Source organism: Anser brachyrhynchus (genome assembly GCF_964034855.1).
Source record: "Anser brachyrhynchus genome assembly, chromosome: 8".
NCBI lineage: Eukaryota > Metazoa > Chordata > Aves > Anseriformes > Anatidae > Anser > Anser brachyrhynchus.
The window spans coordinates 29025339-29046660 of NC_137702.1; the positions used below are offsets into that span (position 1 = coordinate 29025339).

Sequence of the window (21322 nt, forward strand, 5' to 3'; positions counted from 1 at the left end):
GGGAGTTCGACCAGAGGACCTCCAGAGGTCCCTTTCAGCCTCAACCACTCTGTGGTTCTGTGATTCTCCTAAGCATTCTACCTTTATTATTGCTTTTCAGTACACAATATTTTACTTGTCTAAAGCTGCTCATCACATTGCAGTAAACATGATTATTTTCAGCTCTGTCACCTTCTCTCTCACTTATTCCTCATACTGTTCTGTCATAATTTAGTTAAGGCCTGTTCTTGTGTGAATTAATTCAGGTCAGTCTCCTCACAGTGCTGCCTCTAAATAACTTGCACAGCAGTTGGGTAATCCTTTAAAAGAAGAATAAACTGGCAGATACTGATCTCTACTCCTTCCAGTAATTAAAATTAATTAGTTTTTCCATCTAAGACAAATATAGTAGTTGGGACTGTACATATAAGGAAAGAATCTGAAATAATAAAATACTTAGAACCACACTGTGTCCTTTTCATCATCCAACTACTCTGTATAACAAAAGTCTTTTGGGAAGGTCTTTAATGATGTTCAGAATTCTGGGCTGAACACTTGCATAAAGTTACTGTCAGAAGACGTGCTTTGTGATGCAGACTTATGCTTGGTAGGTCAGTGAAGGAGCTTCCAGTAAAAAAGCTTCCACCTGATAAACTTATTTCTGTTATAACAATCTCTTTGCATTTTCTCTGAAATTTCTAATTTCTGTTAGAAAATTGGGTAGCAATGATGGAGCTAAACCTACAGTTCAGAGAGCAGAACATACTTGCACTTTAGGGTCATGTAGGTATCCTATGAGTTGGGGAGTTTTCAAGGGAGTCAGACTGTAGTTGCTGAGCTTGAGTGAAAACTGAATGATTTAGTTAACCGAATTAGTTAGTCTGAGGCTCTGATCTCAGTGCATGTTAAATATTTGCTCGTTTAAAAGAAAACATTATGTGTTGTAAGTATAGTATTTTGCTCGAATTAGCAAATTGTGACAAGCTATTTGCACAGGTGTCTTTCATAACTAAAACTTTCTGACTCCTACTCTTATGTATTCATCAACAAAAGAGTAGAAAAGTTGGTAGAATTCTATTCTTCTGCTTTGGATAAAATGAGTTACTACCGGGCACCAACTGTGGATGTTTGGTGTTTGACTGCAGTGTTCATTATTGTTCAAACATGCTTCAAACACTAGCAAAGTTCCGTGACTGTTTCATATTTCTAGGCATTTCCTGTGTGGAGCTCTCTTCTGAGGCTGCTTCAGACCTGAAAACCATTCTGCTAGGCAATGTTGGGTTGGGGTTGTCTCTCCTCAACATCCCTTACCACCTTAATTAAAGAGCTGTAATTGTCCAATGAAAATATTTACATAGTTCTCCTATTTCATTATTCATAATTGTTGGCACTAATGAAGATGTAGATAAAGCTGATTTGCTACAGAAATAGAATGTTATCTCGTTACTTGATAACATTTTCTTTTTAAGTATCCACAGTTATAACTAATCTGAGCAACTCTGAGTCAAAACACTAGTTCGCTGCCAAGGGGAGATGCAGTTACAGACAACCCCTTTCTTCCACACATGCCTTGGATGGCAGAAAACAAAGGAAACTTACTGCACAGGCTGCATGAAATCTGTTGCAATTTCTGAACGTTTTTGCCATTGAGAAAACCAGGCAACAGAACCTTGAGAAGTAGCATAGAAAGCACCTGCAGTTCAGTTCATGAGAAGCAGTTTATGCTGATCTGTTTCCAAAGTTTTAAACATTAATTAAAATAAGCCTGCTGAGAATATGTAGTAACACAGACACATAATGGTCACTGAGACTGTTTTTGATATTCAAAGTAGTTGTAACTTACCTATGAATTAATATCCTAGAAAATAGTGAATTAATATCCTAGAAAATAAAATATTTCAAAATTCATTAACATTTAGAAACAACTAAGAAAATATTAAGATAATAATTATTCCAACACAGTCAGTGATTTAACTGCCCCAGTTGTTCAAATGTTGCTAATAAACGTATTCTGGTTAAATATAAGTTTCTCTTTAAACGCACATTCTGAAGAGTATTGTATTGCTAGCATAATGAGTTTTTTGTTGTTGTTTTGTTTTGTTTTGTGATCTGACATAATTATATCACTATCAAAACAATAAATGTATAGGGTTGTAGAAACCCTTAGATTAAAAAAAAAAAAAAAAAAAACAACTCAGAAATGAAAATGTAATAGTGCAAAGAGCAGTGCTCAGCAAATTACTGCTGTCTTAGGTTTTGCTAGATCTCCAAGTGAAATTGCTTATTTTATGGAAAGCAGAAAAATGCTTTTTGCAAATTCTTGATACCATTCAGGTCTCTTTTTTCAGGAGCAAAATTATAATTGTGTTATCATGACTCAGTGGAAATTCAGTCTAACATTGCCTCAGTCCCTTGAAATAAATCTTTGAGAAAACTTCCAAGGACAATCTTTCTATAATGCAAAAGTTCATCAGTTTTTCTTTTTCTTTTTATAATCCTGTGGAGCTAGTGTCTAAAAGATTCTGCAGGATCCTGAATACACAGGATTAAGCTGTTAATCCACATATAGATATATATGCGTATGCTCAACATATCCAGAGTTCCCTAAGTGATTAGATCTGCAAAAATACAAAGAACTCAGTGAATTCATTGTTCTACATTATTCTATAGTCCTTTTTCTTATAGTAACTGGCTATAGGTAGTCTCAGGTATCTCCCTGTACAAGAGTGCAGTACCTTGTTATTCAAAATGTCCTTATAACTCAGAAGGAATTCTTGCCAAAAAGACCACAGGTCTGAACTTCGGTAGTCTTTTGCTAAGAAAAGACATAGTCAATGTAATTTATATCCTTGGCTGACTCACAGAAGAAGATGATTGTAGAATTCAAAGGCTACAGTTTACTACTCCATCCCTGTTTCAATGATGTGCAGCTCGGGCAGTTTATTCAAGTATCTAAGAAAACAGGGAAGAGGTAGCACAATTTGACACACTGCTCATAATATGGACTCCAAGAATGTTTCAGCTCACCTAACTACATTTGGGCAACAGCTAGGCTCCAGTCAACAGCATTTAGAAGGTTATTTGTCATCCCAAACAGTAGAAGCAGGTACCTCAACTTAGCTTGGTAACTGTCTTGGTTCCACTGAGTGAACTGATTCATTTTATTGACACGGGAACCTAGACACACTGGTCAAACACAAACTTCTATATTTTAAGCATCAAAATTAAGGAAAAGTGAATCCCCTTAGTGCAGAGTGAGCTGAATCCTATCCCCAAGGCCCAAACCCAATATTTATATCATATTCCTAACCACACTGCTTTGAGTTGCTTAGGAGCCTGCGGATCCTAATCACAATTTCACACACACGGACATGCAAAATATGGCACACAACAGTTTCAGTGATATCTTCAGCACTCAAATATACTGCAAACCTCAGGGTGAAATTCATCTTCCATCACTGCAGTATGTCCAAAATATAGATGCTCTTACACTCTGTGTTTCCACTCTGAAGAAGCTTCGTGCAGTAAGAGCAGAAAAAGTAGTTATATATTCCTTCTGTCCCACTTCCCATGCATTAACTCCCATGTAAGCAGTACTATAACCCACTGAATGGGTGACTGCCTTATCAAGTGAAGCCAGGCAAATCAGTGTGTGCCCAGTCCTCTCTACACCGTTACATCTTATGGCTACATAGACTGTGAACTGTGGTGTAATGCCTTGCAAGGCACTGAAAAGAATGGCTCCTCTTCTAACACAAAGCTTCAAGTACTATAATAATGTTTTAATTTGCTCCTCTCTCTTCAAGAAAGTGTAAATCTTTAAAGATTTTCTTCTAAATCTCAGACATTCTGCTGCATTAAAAAAGTGACTGATAATCTCATTTGACCTTTCTCTGCAAATCACATTTTCCTTTTGGATTAAACATTTATTTCTTGATTGTACTTTCTTTAATCCAAATGCTTCAAAAATACCAAAACACAAGAGGGAGATTATTGTGATGTATCATAAAACCAAATGCTATTTTATTTCATACTACAAAAAGAGAACTTTCTTGTCTTAGAAGATATTATCATTTGCTTTTCCCATAAGCAAAGAGACTACTTTAGAACACACCAGTTAGAATATTGAATCTTACTGATTCAGCAAAACCCATTTTGCTGTACTCAATTCAGCAGTAATAAAAACATATGATCCTTCTTTAACGGGAAACAAATTTGTAATTGTCTTTTTTTTTTCTTTTTTAAAAAGAAATTGTTCTACAGGTTCACAATAAAGTCTGTCATTTGAAAATGTCTGCATTTCCTTCCTGTGTGTTACATTAATTTTTTTTCCCCTTTAGACACATGGTGAGGGATAGACTTGAGGTCTGAATGCATTTCAGATCAGCAATTCACCTAGATCTTTGACTAAGCACCCCACTTTGTACCATTTTAATAGAGATTTTACACTTTAGAAATTGAGACTACAGTTTACAAAGACAGAAATCTTAAACTGTGTTTTCTACAATCTGCATTTTGTCTCAAAAAAAAAAAATAAGTAAGTAGAGAGCCTTGCACCCACTGTTAATTATAGTGGAGTTGAGATGAAAATTTTAAGTAAGACATTTAATCATGGCCACGTAGAATTACTGACATTGCATTAATCGTGTTAAGTACCTATCTAATAAACCAGAGTTGCTATCCACTTAGCTCTACAAAGAGTAAAATCAATTTTAAATTAGTTTATGTAATATAATAATTTACAACAAAGACTTAAGAAAATACCTTGTTTCTATTAACATTCTGTTCTACCTGTGATGTAGTGTTTTATCTACACAGCATCTGAAATACCAAGTTCAAATACCGCTACAGACATATAAAATTATGTGTGAAGTTTATTTTCTTCAGCCACTGCCCCAAAAAAAATCTTGTGCTATTTCTGCAACACTATCTGCAATATTTAGTTCTTTTCATTTCTTCCAAATAACTTCAATTAAAAAAACTTTAATGATTGAACAGAGTCAGATTCTGAAGTGGAAGAAAATTAACAGGGAAATGGTCAGATTTACTATGCTTTCTTTTAATTCTTCCAGATAGCTGTTAAGAATGAAAATTATTTTTGTTGAGAGCCCATATTTTTTAAAATCACTCTCCTAAAATAAGAAAATGACCAGAAAAGGCATTGCTTTTCTGTTCTCTATTACCTTAAAAGTCTTGCTCATTCACTATCACTAGATAAAATTCCATTTTTATTCTGAAATTCTGTTGAAAAGTACTTTTGTCAAAGAAAAAAAAATTCCATAAGTGTTTCAGTAAATACATTTTAAGGGCTCTTACTACTGAGTTAAACTTTTTTCTAGGCCAAAGCATTTGATTATTGCAATTAAAAATTTAACACTTGATATCAACAGTCATCTCTCTAGCAAAAGTTCGTTGTATTTTCAAAATATATTTATTTTTTTTAGCCAAAAATTAGAGACAATAATATATTTCTGACTAAATCTGCCTATTAGTAGGACTCTACAACTTTCAAACCTCCAACAAGGAGGTCAGAGAAAAGATTTTTGAGACTTCATTATGACTATTATCATTGTTAGTGATAAATATGCAGGTTGATTTGCTAAAAAAAAAAAAAAAAACAACAAAAAAAACCATATATACTGCCAATTTATTATGGAGCTAACTTATAAGAAGAGAATTAAGTATATGGACTTTCAGCAGCAACTAGGAGGTCTAGTCACTGACCAAAACTGTGTTACGTAACTTGCTATAAGAACAGGGCAAAAAGACTTCTCCTACTGTAAAGTTAGCAGGAAACAGGAAGAACATAAATCTTTTTGCAGAGCACAAAGAACTATATGCTCTGCTTAGAAACAGGATGGTAAATTTAGTGCATCCACTTAACATATTTGTAAAAGGACACCCTTTATGCCAGTGACTGTATAGTCCAACACCCAATCTAATCTTTAAAGGTCCCTTCCAACCCAAACTATTTTACGATTCTATTACTATGTAATAAATAACAGGAACTTTCACACTTTTGCAGAGGGACCCATCTTCAAAACAGATACACAAAGACATGTATTCCCTTGATCTAACATCTAAAGCACAAAGATAATTTAGCCCCAACAGGCTGTTCCACGTTTTAGTACTTCTTCACATCATAAGGTTTATTAGGATTCCAGCAGTAAGTATCTTTTCTTTCCTAATGGAACATAAAATTATACTACTTATGTATTTCTTTCTTGAAATATTTATAGTGCACCATTTGGTTTGTGATTCATTTTCATTAAAGTTCTTTTAAAACTGAATGCTTTGAGTTTTCTGGATCTGACTCCTGTAGTTCCCAGCTCAGGTCTGCAGGTCAACAAGCGTCCGGTGCCAGCTGGCTTTGTACCAAGTCTTTGCATAGCTTGGCACCTGCATCTGTATTAAAAAAGCAGGGTGATACTCTAGGCTTCTGACTCACACTATGAAGTAGGAACTGCTTTTTAATTTCTGACTATGTGAGAATTTCATGGGATGTGGCTATTTTGAAAAAAAAATACAGCTTAAAGTGGATTTTTTGTACGATGATGTCAGCATAAACTTTATTTTGGTGTGATTGAATCATATGACTAGATACTAAGCCATGTTGCCCATTCAATTTGTCTGAAGTTTGTTAAAAGCTATGATAAAAATTACGCAAACAAGTTTTCTCAGCAATTCAATAAGAAGCTGTTGCTCTCCAGGCTTGACAGCTACTACGGAAAGACTAAAAGTCAAAAGCCCAGGAAACATCCAGCTTTTAAATATTTTTCAAGTGAGGTACAAGGATAATGCCTCTGCCATAAATCCCTGTTACACATCACATTTTCTCATTTGCAGGTTGAACTTTGTGTGCCAATGTTATCTTATCCTCCAGCTCTTCATGTGCAACATTAAGCTTTAACAAAAGCACCCACATTCCTGGAAATGCCTTAACTCTATCCACTCTTGTATCATATTTGCCTTTACCTCACCTATATTTGTAACTAATTATTCCCCTAAAACTTACTGTTTTACATCTTCCTCATCTTCTAGTTTTGTAATATTGACAGTTTAAGCGTGTTTCCTTTCCAATTTTCTGAGAGCTAACAGCAAGTGTAAGGACAGATTCTACAGTTTAAGCATTGAGGTGGATAATGTGACCATTTGTCTGAGCCTCGAGATATTAGGTAATAATCTGGAAACATGACTTCTGACCAAATTCTTTAGTTTTGTTTAAAAGTAAATGGAATACTATCTTGCCCTTCTACATAAAAGTTTCAATATTGATTATATTCATCTGGCGCCTTGACTAATATCATGCTCTGCTTATAATGCGATATTAACATATGAAAATATTCTTACCCTGATTTGGTAATTGTATAGTTTAATCTCACTTTGGCAAGAAGCACTTCTAGTACTGTACTTGCTTCAGCTTATTTTTATTTATTTATTCAACTTTTATAAAATCTACAAAAGGATACACTGATTTATAGTGCTTTCAAAGAGCAACATAGCCCAGTCTCTCACTGAATTTCGGTATGTTTAATTAGGAACCTATCTGATCTCCTTTAAATTAGCCTTATGGTTCTTACAAAAGCTTACATTGCAGTGGTCCATATTGTACCTGATACTGTGAAAAAAAAACAGCATTTACTCTCCAGTGCTGCTGATGGAGTACTTTTCATAGGCACAGCAAGTTGAAGGGATTTAAATGATACCGAACAAGTATTTAACAGAAGAAATTACTAATGTTTGTGTTTCCCCCTCGAGGGGAAGGAAGTACGAATGACTTGCGTGATTAACCTTTTCAGGAAGTGATCAACTCATTTCCCCTGAGTCTTCCAGTAGCCCTAAATAAGATAAACTTTTGCATGCCATTATCTCAATTACTACTCTGAGGTAGTCCTACGCATGCCTTTCCCTTCCTTTAACAGATGTAAGAACCTGTTTTCCATGCATAGTCATGTATTGCTTGGTCATAATTGCTGAGGCTCAGGAATAGTTGGGCATTAAGACCACATGAAGTTCAGATCTTGGAATCCTGTGTAACTCGTGTGTGCACACAGCAGCTTTCATTTCAAAGTCTCTCTAGTACCGGCTTTTTGTCTTATATTGCCTAAAAGTGTATAGTAAACACCATTTGCTTTTTTTTTCAGTGCCAAGATATACTTGCACCTTAAGACTGTGAATCCTGTAAAAATAAATCTATACTTCAAACAAAAACAATAGATTCAATTACTTTTTAGGAAGATGATTTATTTTTTTTTGTAAGATCAGCAATGATATCAAATTCCCAAGAATAAATTGAATGAATACAAAAGAGTTTCACGAGGGAAAGGTAAATGTTAATTTTAATTGAGAACTGAAAAAATGATTATGAGAGCTGGACTTTGACTTTTTTTTCCCTTCTGATGATATTTCAAAGACTGATTTGCTAAAACTATGATGCCCAGATAAAAATGGAATTACATACATAGCTTATGTACAGTTTTTTTCATTGCTGGAGAACAAAAACCTCTGTTTTTTACAGAAGGTTCCTGCTACCATCCAGGAACGAAGGATTCAGTCTCACAGTGAGGTAGTAGAAAGGAAGTAGCATTGAAAGTTCCATCCCTGTCAGCTGGATGGAAACCTAAGGAGGAAGATGTGCTCACTGAGGAGAAACTAGCATACAGAATCAAATTGGCATAGAGTAGCTCTGGCTATGCATTTATACTGCAGGTTGTAGAAAGTGCTATAATCCAACAACTCATCTTTGAATGTGTTCTGTAGAATCACAAACTTATTTTCATAGGAATAATATGTTTGCAGCATATACTCATTCAAATATATGGCATATGCAAAGCACAAGATTGCAGCTATGCTAAACCAGTAACACAGAAATTCAACTAAGTGGAAGTAGAATAGAATTAGTGGTTCCATAAAATACAGAAAAATGAAGACTAGAATTGGTGGCTGTTCTAGTCTGTGACTGATATTCTATGTTATGGCATCTTGTTGGCACATAAATAACTGTTCTGACAATGGCAGTGCAGAATTCATCCTACATTGATAACTTTAGCCATCTACTTTAGATCATAATATATCAAAATTTGCAAATACAGAGCCACCAGAAAAAAATATCTTGTTGGAATGTCACCTTCCTACTCAGCTGCTCCTATCTCTGCTTTGTATTCCAAATCTCATCTCTTTACTTTAATGTCAAAACAACACATTATTTTATTGCATGAGCCTTGAAGAGCCTATGAGAAAGTGAGCTATGTTCTCTTTTCTCTCACCAAGCACTGGCAGGCATATAAACTGCATGGCAGGTACTACGAATAAATAAGAAGAGCTCCATTGAAGTTGGTAATGTCTGATGATTTATACCCACTGAGAATCTGGCTTGGATTACCAATTGCAGAATCATTCCTGTCCTTATTTATAGTTCTGCCACCTCACTGCAAAATGAACTTTACAGGTGTAGCTTAGGGTCTAACTGAGCTTATGGAATATTTATGGATGGTGATGATGCACGAAAAGGAAAGGATTTTGCTTGGCTTTCACTTCCACCTGAGCTTTCATTTGGATGACCAACGCTTGTTCTCTAATGTCAACTCTTGTAGTAGAATTTTTAGGAATCTTCCACTGAAACAATGGATTTCAATATAGGAAACATAACCTCATGCATGTTTACTATGCAGCCATGCCTTTCATTTGTTTTTAGATACATTTGTAAGCAACTACTTAAAACAGTCTTAAGGAACTCTCATTTCTTCACAAGTCTATAGTTAAACGTTCCAATAAGAGGTCCCCTAACTAATTTTAAAACCAGTGAAGAGTGAAAAGCTGTTTTCTACAGAAATTATACAGAGCAGCTTTTATTGTCAGCAAAAGCAAACATACCTGCAACATCTTGAGTATACGCAGTGAATAAGTGTACTACCACTATTATGTTCATCCATGTTCAATTTGAATTCATAGTGAAATAAGTGAAGCGTAAGGCTGCTGGCATTATCCGAAATGAAGCATCATAGGCAGAGGACAGAGAGCTTGTTCAGTCTAGCAAGAGGAAGGCCAGAAGAATCCTTCATGTCTGCAGGAAGGCTCAACGTGTAAGAGTAAGATAGCTATGTGAGCTGAAAGAAAATGTGAGCATAATAACAAATGGTTCTTAATTGGCAATCAATAAATATAGCCTGGAAACTGTGAGATGTTTTAACATGCAAGTTCTGTAAGCGCATTCCCATAGGAATAGCAAGGAGAAAAAGCTTTGCTCCCTTTAAAGTTTATAACAGTATTACATGATGGTATGTCTAAGGAAGGAGGGGACTGCGTCAGATACACAGAAAACCCTATTAGCCTCATGCTTCTAATTCATGAAAATTTGTGAAAGATTCTCAATTTTTAAAGGGAAATAATTAAATGGAGAATAAATGGCACCTTCACAAATGTATCAAGTCTAAGAGGCAGAATTATTTATTTATTTATGAATTAGGTGGACCACAGCTAGACTAAAAAAGTAATTTTGAAAGAAGCATGGCATCACAAAATCCTTGTGATGAAACACTAAGCCACCTAAGCTAACTTCTCCAACATGGAAAAAATAATATCCAATATAAATACATCAGATATATACATTAAAAATATATTAGATATAAATATATTAATATTATAATGAATATTAAAAATCTGTATCATTGGAAAATCAAAAAATTTCAAAACAAACCTGAATTGTTTTTGTGTATTGAGATGAAAAATTTCAATTGATTCTGGTTTTATTTCATTTTGTAAACTGAGTTAGTATTTTTCAATCTTGGATAAATGCAGAAAAAAAGAAGTTTTTTCCAAAATATAAAATTCCATTCTTGACCAGCTCTAGTAATTGTCAATAATTATCTCCATATTAATTTGGGCAAACTGCTTTTAAGCTGTGCTGCCCGAATGTTTATTTTTGATTCCTATCTGATCAGGTGAAATGTCCATATGGTTTGCTTCGGATAGATCACTGAAAATGTTTTCTGAAACAATATGGGCCAGTCAATTTTATAGAAAGCTTTATGAATCAGAAACACTGGCATTTCTTAAATTACTACGTGCCTGACTTAGCACAATCTGCCATTGGTTGAAAAACAGAAAAACGATGAAATCCCCTTGGTGTTCTTTGGAACAGTGGCAGATGGCTCCCATCTCCCTGAAGTTTTATTTTGTTTTTCTCCACTTCTCTCAAAAGAGAAACTTGGTAACACTGCGACAAAAAGCATACTGTACAGAATAACAAGTTGAGGCACTTTATAAGAAACTGACGTATTGTTTTAAAGAGAATAGTACTTTCTTGGGAACTGAGGTGTTTACAGGATTATATAATGCCTGGGATAACACCAGAATATATCACATCCAAGATATTTGCACGCAAAATTGCTTTCAAAATTTTAGGAAAAAAAAAAAAAAAAGCAAATTCCATTATGTGGCATGATCTAAGTGACCGATATAAGTAATAAGAGATGAAACCTTTTGATCCATAACACAGTTATCTACTGCAGTTTTCTATGACTATGGATTGATATCTCATACTTTCATCAACACAGATGAAAACCAGAGTTACAAGGAACATTCACTGGACTAACTGAAATAACCGAATGCACAGGAAAGCCAGTGTCCCTATTTCAATATCAATCGTACTCTGCAGTTACTGCAGACTGGTAAACAAAAGTAATAAAACCACTTAGGGTTTGACAGAAGACTGTCCAGTGCAATGGGATATTTAAAGAATAAAATTGAAAAACATCTGAGAATGCATAACTTGCATATTTTACAAATGCATATGTTACATTTCTTCAGACTGGAAAAGAAACTCAAGGCATGCTTCCTGCCATATTTTCAACCCCTCTTCCAAATACAGCAGCACCAAGGTTTTTCCAGGGAGGGTCAATAGAAATATTTACCTGTGAAGAAAAACCTTTTGCTTCATTTCCTTAACTGGTTAGAAACTGATGCATTTTCATAAGTTTAAGCAATAAAAACTAGATTCAAAAAGCTCATGGAATCCCCCTCTAAGGAAAACAAACAAATAAACAACATTAAATCTAGCAAAATTAGAAACATGCTAAAATAAGGTTTCCTAATGAGAAATACTGGGAAACATACAAAATTACCAGCTCTGTGAGTTAAATCCTGGCTGAATTCCACTGTATAGTGAAATGTTGAAACAACCCAATTAGACTAGTTTTTGTTGATCTAATATGACTTATTTGTGGGGATTTTCATTTAAACTTATGAGAAGCTGATGTCCAGTATTTCCAGTTTGTCACAAGTGGTAGGATAGTCAAATCAGGGGCCTTGTACCTGAATTTAGAACTGGTGTGCCATCTTCCTCCACACTGCTGCTCTTGAGAGAGGAGAGTTTCTGTCCTTACACACCTGTCTGGGGGGATAAGGAAACAGAATAAGCAAGTGGGAAAGGACTGGACATAATCATACAGAGTAAGTGTACAGCAACTCAGCAGTAGAGAACACAGTGGGAAAGGGACAGGACAGTCCTAAGAGTTCACTAAGGATGAGAGAAGCATGAAAGTCATTACAGTGGTGCTTGTGGAAAACATCTGTATCTCTAGATTCCACATCACATGGGTGTTTAGCAAGAACTTAAATTCACCTGATATAGGTTCAGATTACTCTGCCTTGATACCTTCAATACATGCCCCAAAACTCTAGGGCACTTGTAAAACACTGTGGAGGAAAACGCAGCTTAATCCATTGCACAGGAGGAAAATGCAATAGCAAGCAATCAACTAGGAACGAAGAACATGAATTACCACCTCTGCTCAGAATAATCAAAATTAAGGATTTTTTTTCAAAAAGATTTATTCAAATGAAGTAAATGATTCCAGAAACAGTCTCTGTGGATGTGGAATGACAACCAAAATATGGTGACTGCAAGAACGAGCTAGTATCAATCTGCACAATATCAGAAATGCAGCTGTATTAGCAACAGTTAAACTATCATTACATTTGTACCTTGGTTTAAGCATTTCTTTCTTGAATTGTGATTCATTGCAGCTTGACATGCATGTAACTGACACTGAAGTTTCTATGCAGAACTCAGGGCCAGTCACAAATAAGAGTACCCTAATAGTTTCGTACTTCTAGACCATAAAGTTCATCTCTTTAGCTGGTAATAACTTTCCTCAAGCACAGATGTTTGTACTGTGACTGATAATCTGGGGCCTATGGATAATTTGAATCATTATTGTACAATGAAGCCCCTCAAGAGAAAATAAATAATCTTACACAGGACATCACTGTATTATTCATGAATAAGCCAGAGAGGACAAAGAGAGAGTAGAATAGGGTTCTATCAGCAACCTGAATGTCAGTTCTCCAGACAGACCTGTAACAAAGCTTTAGTCAATTCACACAAGTTCAAAGGGGAAACCTCTCTGCATGGGATAATATTTATTAAGGGAATAAGTACTCCTTTGTCACAATGGAACTCAAAATTTCAGAAGTATACATATTCCATTAGGAGAGCTTTGTTCTGCTTTAATTTTTCTGAGCATACATAGCACAAATATAACTCTTCGTTTCCAAATGGATGAATGACACAGAGGCTATTGAAGAAAGCTATATATATAAAAACAAGAAAAGCATGCTGTAGAATTATTTTATGATTTAATCTGTTTGTTTAGCCATGATTCACTGAGATATCTAAGGGGTAAGGTATTCGCGAACTACTAAGAACAAGCTCAATACTCCAATACAGACTGAAAACAAGCATAAAGGCCTACAGAACACTGCAGGTCACAGTATCAATACCTGAACCAAAGCTGCCTTAATAACAGAGAACAGATGCTGCTCCTTATGCTAATAAATATTATAGGAGACTAAGAGATTTCAGAAAAAAAAAAAAAAAAAAGATAAAACTTTAGGAATAGACAGACGAACTGGCTAATAAGAATAAATTAAATACTGAGAGATGCAAGAAAATAGATGTTCTTAGGAATACTATTTATTACTTGTGAAACAACAACTAAGAAGGCAAAAGGAAACATGGATTCCTTTTTGAAGGAGAACACAGAAAAAAATGGGGTACACATAAAATGGGACAAAGCCAATGTTGACTATAAAATAACTATATATGACTATAAAATAAATTCAGTAAAAAGATCTATAGAAATAGAAATATCTAAAAATAGAGAAGACAATAGAAATAAAAAGCAGAAATGTATTTTAGAATATCTACTATGTAACTATATTTGCCAAGTTCCTCAATAAATTAAACCATCTACAATGAACAGGAATTTTAATAGAAGGTAAGAAGCATCAATAGCATCCTCAGTATTTTCCAGGCAAATAAAATCTTTATTAGTTTAATATTCTGAACACAGTAGCTTAAAGATGTAAAATACTATTTTCTAGTATGAGTTCTGAGGATGATGCATAGATAAAGAACATGAATAAAGCCAACAACACTCCTTGTCAGGCTCAGACTTTCTGTTAAGGTTACTGATTAGCTTAGCAATTCACCACCCTAAAAAAAAATCTGTATTGGCTAAGTGTGGAAAAGTTCTGGCCAAGTCCTTCAATAGATGACCAGGGACTGAAGAGAACCTGGCTTCATAAAAGACTGTGAACAGCTGAGACTTCTGGAAAAGAAGCCTGAATAATTTGAAAGATAATTTCAATATAATTATATGGAAACAGATCAAGAATTGACATGGATTGTTACAACAAAAATGGTTAAAAAGAGCAGGTGAAGGGGTAGGCGTGAAGTCAGTTCCTCTTGCTGTGTTGCCACTTATGCACACTTCATTAACCACTTTCTTTTTACATAATTCATTAATTATACATTCATCTTTATAGAAAACGGATTTTATGTCTCTGAAATATAATCAAAATAATGTCTTAAAACCATCTGTCTGAATGTGTAAGACCTTATGAGGACGTAGTGCAATTCTGTCCATTGAGATAATTTGCTTTCTGCAAAAAAAGTGCCAAAGAAAAGCATTCAGCTGAAGAGTTGATACTGCAATACAGAATCGTCTAGGTTGGAAGAGACCTCCAAGATCACCCAGTCCAACGTCTGACCTAACACTAACAAGTCCTCCACTAAACCATATCACTAAGCTCTAAAATCTAAGCATCTTCTAAAAACCTCCAGGGATGGTGACTCAACCACTTCCCTGGGCAGCCTATTCCAATGCCTAACAACTATTTTTTTCCCCCAAGTATACTATAGAAATATATTATATCCTACATCAACTTACGAAGTGTTCCAAGTCACATAAATAGGAATAATATTGCATCTATACAATCCAAGTCTAATTCTGACAATTAAATGTTTGGACCATTCTTGTATCAGAACAATCTTCAGTCTCTCTGTCCAAAATACTCCCTTAATATGCAAACTTAAAAGCTCTATTTTATCCCTTTCTAGGTATTGAAAGTAGCTGAAACAAGTCATGAGCATCTTCTGGAGACAATAAGAAGGTAAGGAAATAGCTCTGAGTGACTCAAGACTCCAAATTTTTAAGGATTAATGCGTTCAAATGAAATATGCCCATTTAAAATAAATTAAGTATTTGGAGAGGGATTCATGAACCATCCAAAAGTTAGACATTTGTTATATGCTAGTCACCTTGGCTACCTCTGTAATCAGTTAAGATACACACTTCAGGAAAGTGATTCACATATCATGTTTGCTTTGCCATTGTATGAACAATGGCCCCATTCCCAGGAGCACTGTGCTAGGTAACTGGCTCAGACTAGATACCCAATCTTAGCAAATAAAGATAACGGAGATGAACTCCAGCCCTATTGCACAGAATATTCTGTTCATATTTGTAGATTACTTTCCTCATAGAGCAGGTTAACTAACACAATCTAGACACATCTATTTTCAATCACAATCCTTTCATTTGTTTATTGCTAAATTTTACCTCAAAAAATGCCTCAAGACTTGTGCAACGTAAATTCCATAAACTCCTGCAACTGCAAAGGCACAGTTCAAAACTGATTCACTGGTATTCAGAAAGTCAGAGCTTGCTGCTTGTTGTGAATGCCTGTTGGACAACATTCAAAGCACCCTAGATTTACTTTATATCAAGGAGTTATCTTTCTTTACTAGGAACAATACCCCAAATGGCTAGAGAAAACAGTAATTCCCCCTCTAATAAGCCTTCTGTGCAAGAACTTGAGCCATACCAAAACACAATCTATATGTATGGTTCAACAGCAACAAAACCACCAAAACCAATACTTACTGATTCTGAAACATCAGTTTCTTCAGAGATTTTCTTTTTGGTTCATTTCTGGTTTTCTTCACCAAAATTTAGAAAATAAAGAAAAGCATAGAAGGTAAAATGAAAACAAAAAGAAAACTGCTTCTAATTTTCAAATATTATTTTATAAACTCAAGATTTAAATATTTATTTATTTCTCCATGCTGTTTGGAAGAACTAACAATCATTCTCTTATAAATCCTATGGAACAGAAATAAATTGAATTTTAAAACCTTTTTTTTTCCCTGAACTTGAACTGCTGAAATAAAATCTGATTTAAAAAAAAAAAAAGTAAAAATTTAAAAGAAAGTAAAAATGCCAACACAACTTTCAGGTATTATGAGCATAAGTGGAGAACATTTCAATACTCAAAATATTGTGAAAAGAATCATTGTGTTTTAATTTTCAGATACGAAAAGACCATCTACAGTAGGTTGCAATTCTTATGAATGCTACCATATTGCTTTCAGAAACTTTGGTTTCTATATAAATGAAAAATTTTAAAAGTCAGGCTTTATCACTACTCTATTAAGTAGTAACACAAACGAGGTATTTTAAAAACCTCTACTACCTGTATTTCTATTTCTAATTAAAATCTGCCTTGTATTTAATAGTGCACTATACAGACTGGTTTTGGATTGCCGTAATTACACATCTGAATATGTATATAATGGAAATGGAGCTATTAAAAGGTAAGTAGTTTTCCAAAAATTTATATATAGCAACTTTATACCAACAGATGTGCTGAGTAGGTTTTTTTCTTTTTTTTAATAAAGTGATGCAGAAAATTAAAAGGAAGAATTAATGTATGATTTGCAGAGGTTTTATACTTAATTACATTGGCATTGGTTCATTATAGCTGTTTTAAATGATTTACTGGATTTAGGAATTTTAATGTCCACAGCTTAACTCAGACTTTTCAGAACTGCCCTCTACTTCTAGTACATAAGAAACACACAGAAATGGGGTTATTGGGGAGTGGGGTGTGTGATTTTTCATGATTTCCTTAACAGCTGTAGCCTATAGAAAAGACATGGATAGGGGCAGTATGAACTGCTTTTTTGCTATATTCACATGGGCATAAAATAAAACAGAATGAATACTCTCATTTATTTCATTTAAAAACTCTGTTTTACTTCCTACTGCGGACATTTTATCCTATTCACAAAGTTACTAAATATTTTCCCACTTATGATCTTGTCCATTAGGTACAAATGTTTAAATTATAAAACTTGAGTCCTATCACAACAATTTGTAGTAGTGCTTTTATAGCTATTATAGGAGCTGTGGAATTAATCCACAGCTCAAGGCTGGAGACCAGCAATCATTCATTTGGGTTTATTTGGAATAAACAACATTTCTCTTACAATTGGCTTAGCAAAGCAATTATGAGACTACAGAAGACATTAGGAAGAAGAAACTAGCCTTAATAAGAACTGCGTTAAAAAGTGCCTTACAAAGGAACTGGTATATTTATCTTACCAAAAGCTTGACAGGTGACTTGACTAGTGTGTCAAGTACCTTCATGAAAACAAAATACAGGATCTTGAAGGAAGCAGAGAAAAGTTTCACATGAGTCAGTGGCCAGATATTTGAAACAAGTTTAAATTTGAAGCGTTAATGAATACATTAAATTATCTAATGCATTCAGCTAACATGTCCTAGCAGAGGAAACCATCCATCTTCTCCCAAGATGACCTAAAACTAGGAGCTTGCCTATGAACACAAATGTTATGTCTTTCTTTCACCTTCCCAGTACTAGGATCAGTAAAGTTCTACAAATATAAATGATTTTATGATTCTTTTAAAATACAGCTTTTTATGTCTGAAGTTGCACAGATAACACAGCAATCAATAAACTCAGTGGAAAAAGCACCTGTGTGCACATATGCATCTGCATAGCCCCACTAGGTTCATTAACTACACTAGAGATCATTGTCAGTTAGTACACACTTCTTATGTATTATTGCATGCGGGCCAAATTATTTACTTGGTCTTTATAACTTTAATGCAGAGCACAAATGCTATTTCATTTATACTTTTCACTTGCGCTAGCTTTTTTGTTCTCTATATTGAATAACTGTCCTAAAAGCAAGTGAATGTGTTCAAGAGAAACAACTCCAAGTATCTTAAAACTGATTTTCCTCATGCACTATGAAATGCTTGGGCATTTCATAAAGAAAAAGACTGTGAATCCAAGATAAGAGAATTAATTCTGATTTGGAAAGTCACCTTATGTAAATGTTAATTACTACTTGATTATGTTGATTTGGGGGATTTCATAATGAAAACAGTATTATTCCTTGCTTAAAATGTCACACTTTCAAAGCACTTCAACAAGACAATGTAATCAAGAAAGCAGATTTAGTTTACTGAGTCAGTAGATAACAGCAAGACTGTATCTGATTTCAAAACTTGCTATGGGGAAAAAGTGAATCAGATTAAAGACAGTGTTTTTAATGGTATTGCAAGCAATCTGCTAAAACATCAAGACATCCTCACTCAAAAGTCTGACATTCAGTACTGAGGTTACTAGAACACAAGTAACAATTTCAATTGCAACAATATTTTAATGCAAGAGGAGTCAAATACTTCTTTGAGTTCAGTGATACCGACACATACAAAATTATATCACACAATACAATTTATAAAGCATCTGAGAGTCTTCATAAAAAAATGGTATTTCATTTTTTAAAATCCAAGCACTTATTACACCATGATGTAGACTTTCTTAAGTACTTAAGAAAATAATTAAGTAATTCCTTAGAAGCATGTATCTGATTGATTTCAAACTGTGTTTTTTTCTTCTAACTCACGTATGTGCTCCTAAAAATCTCACTTTCTGGCATAAATTCTTTGAATATATTTCATATATTCTCCATAATTATTCTACTTAAAGATCCCCAAATATTTTTTAATCGTGCCTTTATAACAACTGGCAGTTCTTTTTGTTTTTGCAAAACAGGATTTAGATTACATATTACTCTCTGAAATCTAAACACACTAGACATCTAAACAGTGAAAAATCCTAGGTCCACATCTCAAAGGTTTTATTTAAATCACCAAAGAAACCTGGAATAAAGTGTTATACATAGCAAAACTAAAGTCAGACATTTGATAAAACCATAATTATAAAATATTTTTCTAAATGAGCATGTTTGATTCAATGCTCAGCCATGCAGAAATTAAGAATCTGATTGTTAAACTTTTGACACGTCCCTAAACTTAATTTCCAGCAGCACGTTTAAAAGTTCTGTTTAACCTTAAGTTAATTCTTTCCCTTAAGAGCTCATTTGTATAGCTCCAACTAACTACCATAAACAGACACTTACTCTAACTGAAACATCTAAATGTTTCAATACAAACCCACTTCACTAGACCATTACATTGTAGAAAATGACACTTGTGCAAGAAGTGAGCTGAATGCTGGTGATCTTGCAAGAAAAGTGTTCCACCACCCTCCTAAATAAGCCAACCCCCTCACCGAAGTTATACTTAGGCAGGGAATATACCAATAAACACTATTACTTAATTAAAATATCCCTAAATTTGGGTCTACATTTTAGCCAATATGTAGCTTAATGGCTTTGTAATTAATCATGTCTTAATGTAAACACTTTGAAGTTGTTGCTACTCTGTAATGTTCATTACAAATAGTCCCTGTGGGGAATCATCACATTATTTCATTAGAACTCCTACCTGTTGTTAATTGCTTTTAGGAAAGTGTGAACAAACTAATTGTGTTTTAAAAGACAGTGGTGCAAATGTATATGCCTCTGTGTTTGACTGTGGGGACTGCTCTTTTCCTGTTGCTCAACACTGTACGCGACAGTTGGCAGAACTAGCCTGTTTTAATCAGTAACAGTTGATGTTACAAAAGTTAAAAAAGGAAAATACAGTTTGCAAACCACGGTGTTTACCATGCCAGCCAGGACACAGTACGGTTCAGGGTCATGGGCAATTAATTTTTAAGTTTTAATGAAATCACTTCTGTGAAAGAAATAACTTTCTTTAGCAGGGATGACTGATGTACCTTAATTGAGCAAGTTAAAACATCCTGGATATTTTCCCTGTGATGGGATATGTGATACCTTGCACTTAAAATCAAGGGTTTTCCATGATTCAGAGAGGTATGTGATTTCATATAAATTTAATAACATTCAGATTAAATATTTTAACGAAGAACATTTTGTTTAGATGTTCTCATTCAAAATGTTAGTAAATATGTTCTATGTAGTAGAAACAACCTACATTAGAATTTGCACACAAATGTTTAAGCAAAAAAATAAAATTATCTTTTTTTTTATAAGACAATAAATTCATGTTTGAAAAAACCTGTATGTTAAAAGAGAAAGAGCTTCTTTATTATGTGGAAATGAAATAAGCACAAAATATTTTCCTTACAAGTAAACCTATGGCATGATACAACATCCTCCTTAACTGGGCTGCATCATAGATACCTAAATACAGTCTCTTGGAAAATATGTTGCTGCAATCCAAAAATCAAAAGAAATTAGATAGGAGGAATCTAGGAATATATTTAAGAACCATTAAAAAAATAAAGAATCATTATTCTCTCCCTTATTAACACAACGAATTTTAAGCTTCTAACTTGTGTATTCATTGTAACCCTCTGATTTTGGGGGGAACCAACATTTCAAATTGAGACAGATGTCTAAAAATTGGCAATGTGATTGTCATTAATCTTGTTCATTATTAGTCACTTGATTTAAAAAAAAAATGAGTAATTGAGGAGTGAAATCTAGGAATGTTATATCTACAGATACTAAAAATACTGAGACTATTGATTTGGAAAAAGATTAATCACAAAGGAGATGCTAAGAAATATAAACAATGACGGTAGATTAAACTTCTGTTTTCTTTGTCTCACAAGATAAGAACAAGGCAGTCAAAACTGAAAGAAACCTAACTGCAGTCTTATGAAAGGTACAACACAGAAACAGACTTCAAGAAGAACTGCCATTAAACACATGACTTGGAAGATTTAAAAGAGATTACAATTTGTATGAATTACAGGAATGTTCCGTTATCACAGTGTGAATTAAGAAAGGAAGATTTAGAATGGATGTAAAAAC

General features: G+C 34.2%; 1 long non-coding RNA gene across 2 annotated transcripts; it reads right to left on the reverse strand.

Annotated features, from left to right (window-relative positions):
- Window positions 1-1856: 1856 nt before the first annotated feature.
- LOC308199072 lies at window positions 1857-17936 on the reverse strand. 2 transcript variants are annotated; one of them, XR_013954366.1, is made up of 4 exons: window positions 17709-17936; window positions 16209-16264; window positions 12292-12370; window positions 1857-10085 (listed from the first exon to the last, which is right to left on the reverse strand). It is a non-coding gene; the product is annotated as an uncharacterized lncRNA (long non-coding RNA). The 2 variants fall into 2 exon arrangements; XR_013954367.1 differs by having other exon boundaries at window positions 1857-11891.
- Window positions 17937-21322: the final 3386 nt, after the last annotated feature.